Source organism: Tursiops truncatus, chromosome 14 (assembly GCF_011762595.2).
Source record: "Tursiops truncatus isolate mTurTru1 chromosome 14, mTurTru1.mat.Y, whole genome shotgun sequence".
NCBI lineage: Eukaryota > Metazoa > Chordata > Mammalia > Artiodactyla > Delphinidae > Tursiops > Tursiops truncatus.
In genome coordinates, this window is record NC_047047.1 from 32,215,961 (window position 1) to 32,228,078 (window position 12,118).

Here is a 12,118-nt window from a genome sequence, read left to right on the forward strand (position 1 = left end):
AAGTGGTTCTGGCCCAATAGCTCTTGAGTCTTGGAGTATAATGATGGGTATGAATTTGTTGTCTATCCACCATTGACCCGCCGAGTGATCTGAAAGTCATTTCTTCTCTCCAAGAGGTTTGAACTCACTGGGAAGCAGAGAACAGAGGAAAAGAAAAATTGGATGTGAAGGCCAATATTTTCAGGAGGACAAGGTTAAAGCCTACATCCCTTAAAATCGGAAGTACTGAGCCTCCTGGAAATTGCGACTGCTTAACTTCTCTGTTCTACAGATGGCCGTCATCCCCATGCTGATAGGACACAGGAAGCAAGGCAACACAAAGTTGCCTTAATGATAGGTCTTTGTGGTGACTGGATCCAGGAAGAGAAGGAAATGAGACGCAGTTTACAGCAACATCACAGTGTTGGGCCAGACCCTGCCTGGGCATCTGTGCCTGTGTCAGGAAGCATGGGGCCTCAGCCATGACCCAGCAGGTCAGTCCGGTGCAGAGTTGTTCTTTGTTCTGCTCTTCTCTAATCTCACTAAACTCTGCAACAAGTATGAAATGAAAAGTTTGAAATGAAACAAGTATTATGTGTACACATGTTAGAAGCCTCCTGAGATATATTCCTTGGTTTTAGAAGCTCTAGGATTCTCTGACCCTTGGGAATTTTCTGCAGCAGCAGTGTCTACATTGGGCAGCACAAAATATGACCACACAGTGTAGGAAAAGCGTCCTAATAGAGGGAAAATAAATGAAGAAAAAGCCCATGTGTCCTCTGCTATAGTCACTCATCACAAACAGAAAGGTCCTTCTGTGAGCCTGGCACCAAGCTGAACCAAAATGGCACAGACATGGCCGTGTCTTTCTTTGAAGGGTTAACAAGGGGGGATACTCTTATTTAGATAGGGAACAGCGCTTTCTTGGAAGTCCCTTGGCCAATAATACACTTGATTTTACCTGTGTAGAAGTCATCTCATCGCAGCCTGTTTCTAAGGCATGCCAAAAGTAAGCTGAAAAGTGAAAATGTCAGCTAGTCAAGCAGACTTTTCTAACTCTCTGGATCCTTAGCAACATGCACGGCAAACTTCTGTTTAGCCAGTTAGCACATCTGTCTTGGAGGAAATAATGGTGTCTTGCCACCATAGATGTTTGAGTCCCTGTGAGTAAATGGGTAGGAACAACCCATCCAAACTCATCTCACATGAGCTGTCTGGAAGGTCAGGCCCGTCTTGCCCTTGAATTGCAAAGCTATCTTTGGTCAAAGACTGGCTTTTCGTTCCTAACTCTCGTGTGTTCAGTGGCTCAAGAAATACATGCCGATGCAAAAGTGAGCAGTGCCAGGCAATTCAGATCTCCTTTTCCTGGTCAAGGAGCAGCAACGACATTGACTTTCTTCTCTATAGAGCCTTACTCCTCACCAGCTATGAATAATTTCCCCCCCCTACCCACGACAGTCTCTTCCCCTTGCTCCCTCTCAGACTAGCTCCTCAAGGACAGAATCCATATCCTGTTGCCTTGTTCTCCCATGACTGCCTGGGTACTGTGCACATAGGAGGTGATTTATAGATATGGGCTGAGTGAATGATGTTCTTTTAAGAAACCACATAGACTTTTCCATGCTAAGCCAGACCAGCCTGCTCCAGGTCCTTTGCTCTTCTTCTTTAGATCACTTTAGTTTCCTCTTTTTATCTGTCACCGCCTTTTCTGCCCCTTGAGGTTCTTCTTCATGCAAGTTAGACTAAGGAGACACAGTGTTCCAGCTCCTCTCTTTCTTTTTGCTCTTGCTATAGACTGAATGTTTGTGTCCCCTCAGAATTCATATGCTGAAAACTAATCCCTAATGTCATGTTATTTGGAGGTTGGGACTTTGGGAGGTGATTAGGTCATGAGAGCAGAACCCTCATGAATGAGATTAATACCCTTATAAAAAGAGACCCCAGATGTATATATGTGTATATATATTTATTTATATACACAATGAACTATTACTCAGCCATAAAAAAGAATGAAATAATGCCATTTGCAGCAACATGGATGGACCTAGAGATTATCTTACTAAGTGAAGGAAGTCAGAGAAAGACAAATATCATAAGATATCACTTGTATGTGGAATTTTTAAAAAAAGATACAAATGAACTTATTTACAAAACAGAAACAGACTTGCAGACAAAGAAAACAAATTTATGGTTACCAAAGGGGAAAGGGGTCAAGGAGGGATAACTAGATATCTATATTCTATTTATGTATCTATCATCTATCTATCTATCTATCTATCATCTATCTATCTATAACTGAATCACTTTTCTGTATACCTGAAACATTGTAAATCAACTATACTTTATTAAAAAAAAAATGAAGATGCACACATTAAAAAAAAAAAGAGACCCCAGAGAGCTCCCTTGTCCTCTCCACCGTGTGAGGACACAGAAAAAAGGTGATCGTCTATGAACCAAGAAGCTGCCCTCACCAGACACCCATTCTGCTGGTGCCTTGATCTTGAACTCCCCAGACTCCAGAAGAAATATATTTCTGTTGTTTGTAAGCCACGTGGTCTATGGTATTCTGTTATAGCAGGTGTAATGAATAAGACAGCTCCTGAAAATAAGCCCTCTCTCCTCATGAGGTTTTCCCTCCTGATTATTGTAGGAAATCACATACAAAAATAACAAACAAAATCATGCCATGTTCTGATAGTCCTGTTCTGTAGCTCTAATGCCTCTGAAGTTGCCAATGAAAGAACTTGCTGTGTTTATTGCTGTAACCTGAATATAACTAACATACCACATGGCCCTGTCTATGCACAGTATAGAGTCAAAGAAAGAGCAGTATGTCAGGGGAAAATAATAGAAAGATGTTTAAATGTTACTACTCTCAAAGGGAAGGGGTTGGCAAACTGTGGCTCCCAGGCCAAATCTGGGGTTTTTTTAAATAGTTTTTTGCTTGTTTGTTTAAATAAAGTTTTATTGAGACATAGCCATATTTGTTTATGTTTTATCTATGTCCACTTTTTGTGGCAAAGTTGAGTTGCTGTGACTGACACTGTGTGGTTCTAAAAGCTGAAAATATTTACTATCTGTCCCTTTCCAGGAAGTTTGTTGACCCCATCTTAGAAGATGCCAGAGTGGGGAGATCATTCTTAATGTACTGGAAAACATTTTTTTTTCCTATTTCTGCTACACTTTGTGACCACCATGGAGACAGCAGGTCTCTCAAAGAAGAAAATGATCCTTTTTGTTCTCTCAACTTCCATCAAAAACTCCTTGAAATACAGCCCAGGTAGCTCCTAACTCCCCCATTCTCACTTATCCTCTTTTAAATCAAATCCTTGTCTCCAGCTAGTAATTCTAATTTTTCCCCCTAAATACAAAAACTCTACCCTGACTCTGCTCATTCCATTTGTCAGTGCTTTCTACTGTTTATCCCAAACAATCGAAGAGAAGGTTCAGGGTTCATGCCACAGGGGTCTTCCTTAGGAGGGTGTGTGAAGCCAAGGCTGATAGGCTGGTCAAAATCATACAATTTGCTCCTGCTACAGAATGAATCATTTTGACGATAGTCACAGTCCTGAGGTGAAGCTCACCAACAGCTCAACTTTATGCAGTCCTGGCCTTTTCATCTGAATCTAGAACTCTGCATGGCATCCTCTCTTCCTGCATGTAGCCTTACAGTGATGACTGCCCACTTCCCTCACGTGGGTCTCAGGTGGAAAATCAGACCCTCTCGGGCTTCTTACGAGCATCCATCCATCTCCCAGGGCTTCTGCCCCTTCCAGTCAAAATTCCTCTAGGACATTTCCTTATTCTTCTCACAGCGTTCACGTTTGCCATATGTGATATGTGTGTGTGTGTGTGTGTGTGTGTGTGTGTGTGTGTGTGTTTTAGTAATTTATTTTCCTGGTTTTAAAAGTGAATTCTATTCACTGCAGGAAAGTTAAAGTACAAAATTGTATACATAAGGAAAAAAATCACCTATAAACCCATATGCAGAAATAACCAGTTTGGGTTACATTTGGGTATGTAATTTTATAATTATTATTGTTAGTGTGTATGTGACTCTTACACACACACACGTACGCATATATATACGTGTACACACACGTACACACACACATATATATATAAAATCGTTGAGTCAAATTTTCATTTTGAGTGTATTCTTAGTTTTATGTTTCTTTTCATTTAGTGCTATATCCTGTGTCCTGGCTTTTAGGGTTTGTACTACTATAACTTAACTTGTAGTTCAATAATTGCTTCCATGGACTTTTCTAATTAGTTCATAAATTCCTTGAGTGCAGGGATAGTTTCTCCTTTATAGTCTTCTCCTCTCCTTACCTCCATTCCCATTCCCGCCACCACCAGTATCATTTAGGAGTACAGAAGGAGTGTTTGATAAATATTTTCTGAGTGGAATGGACTAAAATGATGTGCACACACCCATAGGAGGAAACCCGAGGGCCTGATCTTCCTCTCTTGTTCTTGCCACACAGGGGAGGTCACAGCTTGAGACGAGCCGCGAATGGTTCTTTGGCTGGCGTGCGCAATACACCTGCTGAGTTATGAGCCTGATGAATCATTTGCCTGGCTGTCTTGTTAGTCATGCTGAACTGAATGCTACTTTTCCAACCAAAGAGGTCCAAACCAGGACTCTTCCTTTGCTTTGGTCTTGGGTGAGTGTTTTCTCTGCAAATAGTCTCCCTCCTTCTTTTAAAAAAATCTATAATAATGGACTTACCAAAACAGTATTCAAAGAATATTCTCCACCGCTCTTGCTTTTCTAATAAGAGTTTTATTCTCTATGGTCAAGTGAATTTCATTTCTTTTATTTATACATAAAACCGAGTAAAGATATCAACCTTGGGATAAATGAATAACGAGGCATGACCCTGCCGGGTACTTCCCTTGGGGGACAAAACAAACAACAAAACCACCCCCCCCCAAACTCATTCTTATCTATTTCATTACATGCTTTGGCAAGTCTAAATGACCCACTTGCTTAACTGACCTATTGGTTTTGTTTATGTTTTTTAAATTTACTCTTTTGCGAAAGTTAATGTCCCCTTGCTTTAGCATCCAAACTTCTCTCTTCTTTCCCGGGCTTCCTTACAGACACCCCCCGCTCCCCCATTCCTTAGATGAGGAACTGCAAGGGTCACTGAAGTTAATGAAAAACACAATCATGACAACATGAAACTAGAGGCTCAATTTGGCTTGAAGGCGCTCCGTTTGGGTGTATCACATTGCATTAGATGATGTAAGGGCTTCATATGGGTTAATCAAAATGTAACCTCAGCCTTACTCAAATCACCTGTTGGACTGCTGTTTGCCAGAGGTTGAGCCTTCCTGATGCTGCTGGGTCTGTAATGCATTTAGCTAATCATAATCCCTTCCATTTGGGAGAGTGCCTTCTACTTTTCAAAACTCTTTCACCTCTATTATCTCATTTGATCCTTACTCAGCCCTGGAAACATTTCCCATTTTACAGATAGGGAAACCCAGAAGAAATTGACTTGCTTATGGTCACACAACAAGTTTCTCCAGTATCTCTCTCTATCCTTCCCTCTATCTTTCTTTCTCTGAACTATTATAAATAACTCACTAAAGTTTATGCATCTTTTTCGTGTTTCTACTTAACACCATTCAGTGTATTTTCTTATGGTTGGGATTAACATAAACACACTGCTAAATATAAAACAGATAACTAATAAGGACCTACTGTATAGCACAGGGAAGTCTACTCAATATTTTGTAATAACCTATAAGGGAAAAGAATCTGAAAAAGAATATATATATATATATAAAATATAAAACTGAATCACTGTGCTGTACACCTGAAACTAACACAACATTGTAAGTCAACTATACTTTAGTACAAAATTTTTAAAAATTAAAATACAATCATATTAATTGCCCATGATTTTATATTAAAAGTTGAGTTCTCAAGTGCCATATTCCACAATCCATGATTTAAAGACACCCAGTGCTGAAAAGAAATCTAAATGTCCCTCAGTCTACACCTTGGCCTCTTTGTCCCTACTTTCAAACCGTCATAAACTGGGACACTCTGAGGGTGACTGACCTCAGTTCCATTGGAACACCTTTCCCATATCCATAGCCTTTCCCATAACCATAGCCTTTCTCTGGTCCAACTATCCTTTTGGTAAGAAGTCTCTGTCATAACTACCCAAGTCCTTTCCTCTGCAATTTCAACCACTTGCACCTTCTGCTCTCAACACAGTCAGCAAACAGCCCTTCTCTTTTTGTATCCAGTATCAGATTCTGATTTCCTGCCCTTTACCTCTCCCCAGGTTTGAGGTTTTGCATCACATCAAGATGATTTATGACCTAAAGGAGGTTAACACCCTGGAACTTATTTTTCTGATAAAGTGTAGCTTCTCTAACAAAAGACCTGAAAGTCTTGACAGCAAGTTATAGCCAGAGTCAAAGCAAACTTTTGTCTCTTTGGGACCCTGTTTCCTGAATCTCAATTTCAGAGAATCCAGGGACACTTACACGCACTCCCAGGAGTGGGGACGTGAGGTGGCGTCAGCCACATGCAGGCTTCCCTGTGGCTGAACTCAGCTGCAGACTGTAAACTATATGTTACTCATACAATCCCATTTTCTAGTCCCTCTTTATGTGTATTTCCCTTTTGTCATCCTCTAACCTCTAGTAAACTCTTGTTTAAATGCTTCTGCCTCATTTCAGCTGTACTACGGGGAATTTAGGAAAAGGTTGTGCCCATACTTGGGACAGAATGTGAAAGAGGCAGAAGTTCCTTCTCTGCCCCAGGGTTGACGTGTTGAGCTGATAGCCAGGGAGAGCTGAATGTCCAATATGAGGGACAAAATCAAGTGGCCTAATCACTCGTCCCTGTTGGAGAGCATCCCTCCATTGTCCATCTTAAAGGATCTACCCTTTATTTTACTGAGGATGACAGTAGCTTTTTATTTGGATAAAGAATCTTATTGTTCACTCATTTAGCAAATACTGAGCACTCAACCTATGTAATATATACGAAGGTTCAAAGATTCATGTGGTACTTTATCTGTCCTCAGGGAGCTAATAACAGGTGGATAAGACCTAAACATCAATGACTATAATCTTGAGGGCAGCTGGGAGGTACAAGGTAATCACATGTTAAAAGAGTCCCTTTCAGGTTCTGGTCCAGGCAAGGCTCTTGGTACTGGTAATATCTGAACTGGGCCTTGGAGGCCAGGAATTTCTGGATAGGAAATGGCCTTGGCAAAAACACAGAGGCAGGACATCTTCAGGATTCAAAGAGTTCATGTAAGGGACGAGTGGGAGAGGAGTTGGACAGCAAGATTGAAGCCTCGTCATGTGTATCAAGGAAGCAGGTATGGAAGGCCTTGAATGCCACTGTCAGTGACTCCCACACCGTTCATTCACTTGCCGGTTATACATGGTGAATTCCAAAGGTAGTGGCAGATTCAGGGACATCGTGCTGTGGGTAGTAGAACAGAAAACATACGGACCCTGCAGTTAGGCAGACTGAGTGAGAATCTCATGCCTGCTGCTTGCTGCTGTGTGACTTGGGCCAGGTTATACGACCGTTTATGGCCTCAGTTTACATGTCTGTAAAATGCGGATGAAAGGAATAAAAATGCCCTCATATGGCCATTTTAAGCCTTAAATGAGGCAATATATGAAAAGTGAAAAATATAGCAAGCATGTAAAAATATTTGAATGTATTCTCATCCCTTTCCTGGGAATTGGCAGAGTATTACCCAGAGAGTCCCTGTAAGCTTCCCCAAGGGTACCCATACTCCTGGGAAGGAGCAGTCTAATCCTCATCCTTTACTTTACCTGCAGCCTAGCTTGGTTTCTACCTAATAGCCCAGAGGTGCCTTGTTATATTTTCTAGAGTAGGGCTGGATAAAATATAGCCTGACAGCCCAAATCCAGCCCGTTGCCTGTTTTTGAATGTCCTAGGAGTTAAGAATGATTTTTAATGATTAAGAAAAAAATCAAAAGAAGAATATCTTGTGACATGGAAAAATTACATGAAATTCAAATTTCAGTGCCCACAAATAAGTTTCATCAAAGCACGGCCATACTCGTTTGTTTACATATTGTCTGTAGCTGCTTTTTGCCTACAATGGCAGAGCTGAGTAGCTGAAACAGGGATCATATGGCCTGAAAAGCCTAAAATATTGACTCTCTGATTCTTTACAGAAATGTGTGCCAAACCCTGGTCTACATCACACTCTTCTAATTCCTGTTCCAAGAGTCGTGATGAATCTATATAGCATGAACACTTAATTTTCCATTTTAGATCTTATAAGTCTGCCTGAGGAAGTTTTGCATTGAGTAATGTTTGCTTACTTTCCAAAAGGAGTCTCCCATGTCCCCAAGTGCATGTGGCTTATTACCCTCTCTCCATGGGGGCATCACAGACACAAGTAATGTTATTTTAATCTGCAAAGGTGGAATTGAAGTTTCAGTATCAGAGAAAAAATTTCTGTGAACTTTAAATGAGCAGTTTATTTAAAACTTTTAAAACATCAAAAGTTTAAAAACAGTGAAGTAAGAAGGAAAAGAAAGCCCTGTTGCTTTTTAAGTTGAATTCAAGTTCTGAGGCTTAGGGATAGTACCGATGATTGTTTTTGTAAGAATGAACCTTCTCTTTTGAACAATGTTAAGGATAAATGTCCTCAGGTTGCCTGTCAGTGTTGCTATTGTAGAATCTGCCTCCATGCAAGTCTGTCTACCTTTTCTTATCCTTAGATGAACTTCAGTATAGTAACCAGTAAAGAATGAGATTGTGCTACTCAAATCTGATGAGTCAAACCTTCCCTCTGTCAGCACTAGAGCTACTTTTGCTCCAAGGAAGCCCATGCTGACTGTCCTTTACCTGCAGTCAACCTGGAGCTTTCATGGTACTAAGTTACTTAAAGGATGTCTGAGCAGACAAGGCTTGGAATATAATCTGTGAACATTGTAAATACTCCTTTGGGCCACTCAAAGCCACTAACAGAATCTCACTAACTCACCCATCTTTTAAATATTTATCAATTTAATAATTATCGACACTCAAGAAAGGTTGAGATCTATGGAAGATGTAGGTTAAATAATTTATTTACACAAAAATTTTCTTTACTGCTTAATAATAACCTATGAAATAGGTGCATTCCCTTCCTTCCTTCCTCCCTTCCTCCCTTCCTCCATCTCTCCCTCATCCCTCCCTCTCGCTCTCTCTCTTTGGATAAGGTGATCACAAAACCTAAGTGGTATATGGATCATAATCGCTACAGGCTTTCAATGACTTACTATCCATAATTAAGGTAAACACAATGTGCTCTTGAACCAAGAAGAAAAATGCCAGACCCCGATTGGGAGACTCAGAATGACTTCCTGAAAAGATACTTCGGGCTGGGATCTGAGGCTTCAATCGAATTTGTTCTACGAAGAAAACAAGGAAGGACAGTCATCCTCAGTAAAGAGATCCTTGTGGATGAAGACCCAGAGGTGAGCCAGCCCTGAGTGTCTGGACATCCACAAGGAGGTCAGTGTGGCTGGAGGACAAGGTATGAGGTGGGGCTGGTCCTGAGAGAAATGGCTGGAGGACAGTAGGAACTTCTTATACACGACTGTATATCATACCAAGGAGCATGCACTTTTGCTTGAAGGCAAGGGAATAGCATAGTCAGGTTAGTATTTTAGAAAAATCATCACGAACAAGTATGAAAAGTGAATTTGAGTGAAGCAGAATTGAATTGGTTGTTAGAAGGCCAGTTGCAGTAATCCAGGCAAGACAAGCAAATCAGGATAGAACTCCTGGTGGAAACTGGGCTTTCTCCTTCTGATCACAGAACCTTCTCTTTGCACACTATGTGCTCTCTGCATTCTTAGTTGCTGTCTGTTTCTCCCACTGGCTTGTGAGAGGAGAGATTATGCTCAGCTTACTCTTAACAGTCTTGTAGAGAGCTGGACACAGAGAAGAATACACTCCATAGAGTTGCCTAACAAATAAATTATTGAATTAATCATTCTATCTCAGAGCCTATCCATTAATTGTTAAAATAATGAATAGGTATCATCCTAGTGAGAGCAGTGCTCATTTTAATGAGTTTGGAGCAATAAGTCATGTACTGTCACGTGCTTTTCAAATCTCCAGCTCTGTAGAAATCCAACATCTTGGTCAGTTTAATAAAAATATTAGATTTCTGTTGTTTTATCTCTTTCAAACTTTTTGGAAATATCTTTCCTTTCAGAGATTTTCTTATCCTGCATAAATTAAACCAGTAAGATAGTCTTATAATAAAATAGGAGACTAATATCTAGGGCTAGACTCACTTTTATTGAAGTGACAGTTTTCATAATGCCTTCCCCCTTTAAGCATTAAATCAATCAGTAAATAAATTTTAGTGTTTTATAAGAAGAAACTTCCAATGTTCACTATTATTCATGAATGGAATGACCTATCTACAAAAGAGAAAGTCCTCTGGCTCCAGTGCTGTTAAGATAGATCAGTTGGTCATTTTCTGGGATGGTACACAGGACAATTCTGCTCTGGGGAACACTGGATTAATTGAGCTTTATGATTGCTTCCAACTTGAAGATTCTGGAGTCTATTTATTGAAAATCTATTATTTGATGTATAAATTATTATATTTATTTTTTGCTGAATAAAAATTTCCATTGGTTTTAAGTGTTGGCCATATAACAGAAACATTTTCAAGAATCAATATTGTGAAAATGACTATACTACCAAAAGCAACCTACAGACTCAATGCAAACTCTATCAAATTACCAATGGCATTTTTCACAGAATTAGAACAAAAATTTGACAATTTGTATGGAAACACAAAAGACCCCGAATAGCCAAAGCAATCTTGAGAAAGAAAAACGGAGCTGGAGGAATCATGCTCCCCAACTTCAGACTATATTACAAAGCTATAGTAATCAAGATAATATGGTACTGGCACAAAAACAGAAATATAGATCACTGATACAGGATAGAAAGCTCAGAGATAAATCCACACACGTATGGTCACTTAATTTATGAAAAAGGAGGCAAGAACATACAATGGAGAAAAGACAGTCTCTTCAATAAGTGGTGCTGGGAAAACTGGACAACTACATTTAAAAGAATGAAATTAGAACACTCCCTAACACCATACACAAAAAATAAACTCAAAATGGATTAAAACCTAAATGTAAGACCGGGCACTATAAAACTCTTAGAGGAAAACACAGGAAGAACACTCTTTGACATAAATCACAGCAAGATCTTTTTTGACCCATCTCCTAGACTAATGGACATAAAAAATAAACAAATGGGACCTGATGAAACTTAAAAGCTTTTGCACAGAAAAGGAAACTATAAACAAGACGAAAAGACAACCCTCAGAATGGGAGAAAATATTTGTAAACAAAGAAACAGACAAAGGATTAATCTCCAAAATATATAAATAGCTCATGCAGCTCAATATTAAAAAATCAAACAACCCAATCAAAAAATGGGCCAAAGACCTAAGTAGACATTTCTCCAAAAAAGACATGCAGATGGCCAAGAGACACATGAAAAGCTGCTCAACATCATTAATTAGTAGACAAATGCAAATCAAAACTACAATGAGGTATCACCTCACACCCGTTAGAATGGGCATCATCAGAAAATCTACAAACAATAAATGCTGGAGAGGGTGTGGAGAAAAGGGAACCCTCTTGCACTGTTGGTGGGAATGTAAATTGATACAGCCACTATGGAGAACAGTATGGAGGTTCCTTAAAAAACTAAAAATAGAATTACCGTATGACCCAGCAATCCCACTACTGGGCATATACCCAGAGAAAACCATAATTCAAAAAACCATGCACCCCAATGTTCATTGCAGCACTATTTACAATAGACATATCATGGAAGCAACTTAAATGCCTATCAACAGATGAATGGATAAAGAAGTTGTGGTACATATATACAATGGAATATTACTCAGCCATAAAAAGGAATGAAATTGGCTCATTTGTAGAAACGTGGATGGGCCTAGAGTCTGTCAGACAGAGTGAAGCAAATCAGAAAGAGAAAAACAAATATCGTATATTAACACATATATGTGGAATCTAGAAAAATGGTGCAGATGAACTGGTTTGCAAGGCAGAAATAGAGACACAG

General features: G+C 39.7%; 1 long non-coding RNA gene across 1 annotated transcript in view; it reads left to right on the plus strand.

The window, feature by feature from the left end:
- The window catches only part of LOC109551235 (uncharacterized), a 107,298-nt gene that overhangs the window by 61,589 nt on the left and 33,591 nt on the right, over positions 1-12,118 (plus strand). The window contains exons 8-10 of the long non-coding RNA XR_004521770.2: positions 115-473; positions 3,071-3,259; positions 4,470-4,649. This is a non-coding gene — a long non-coding RNA (uncharacterized lncRNA). The remainder of the gene's footprint in view (positions 1-114; positions 474-3,070; positions 3,260-4,469; positions 4,650-12,118) is intronic.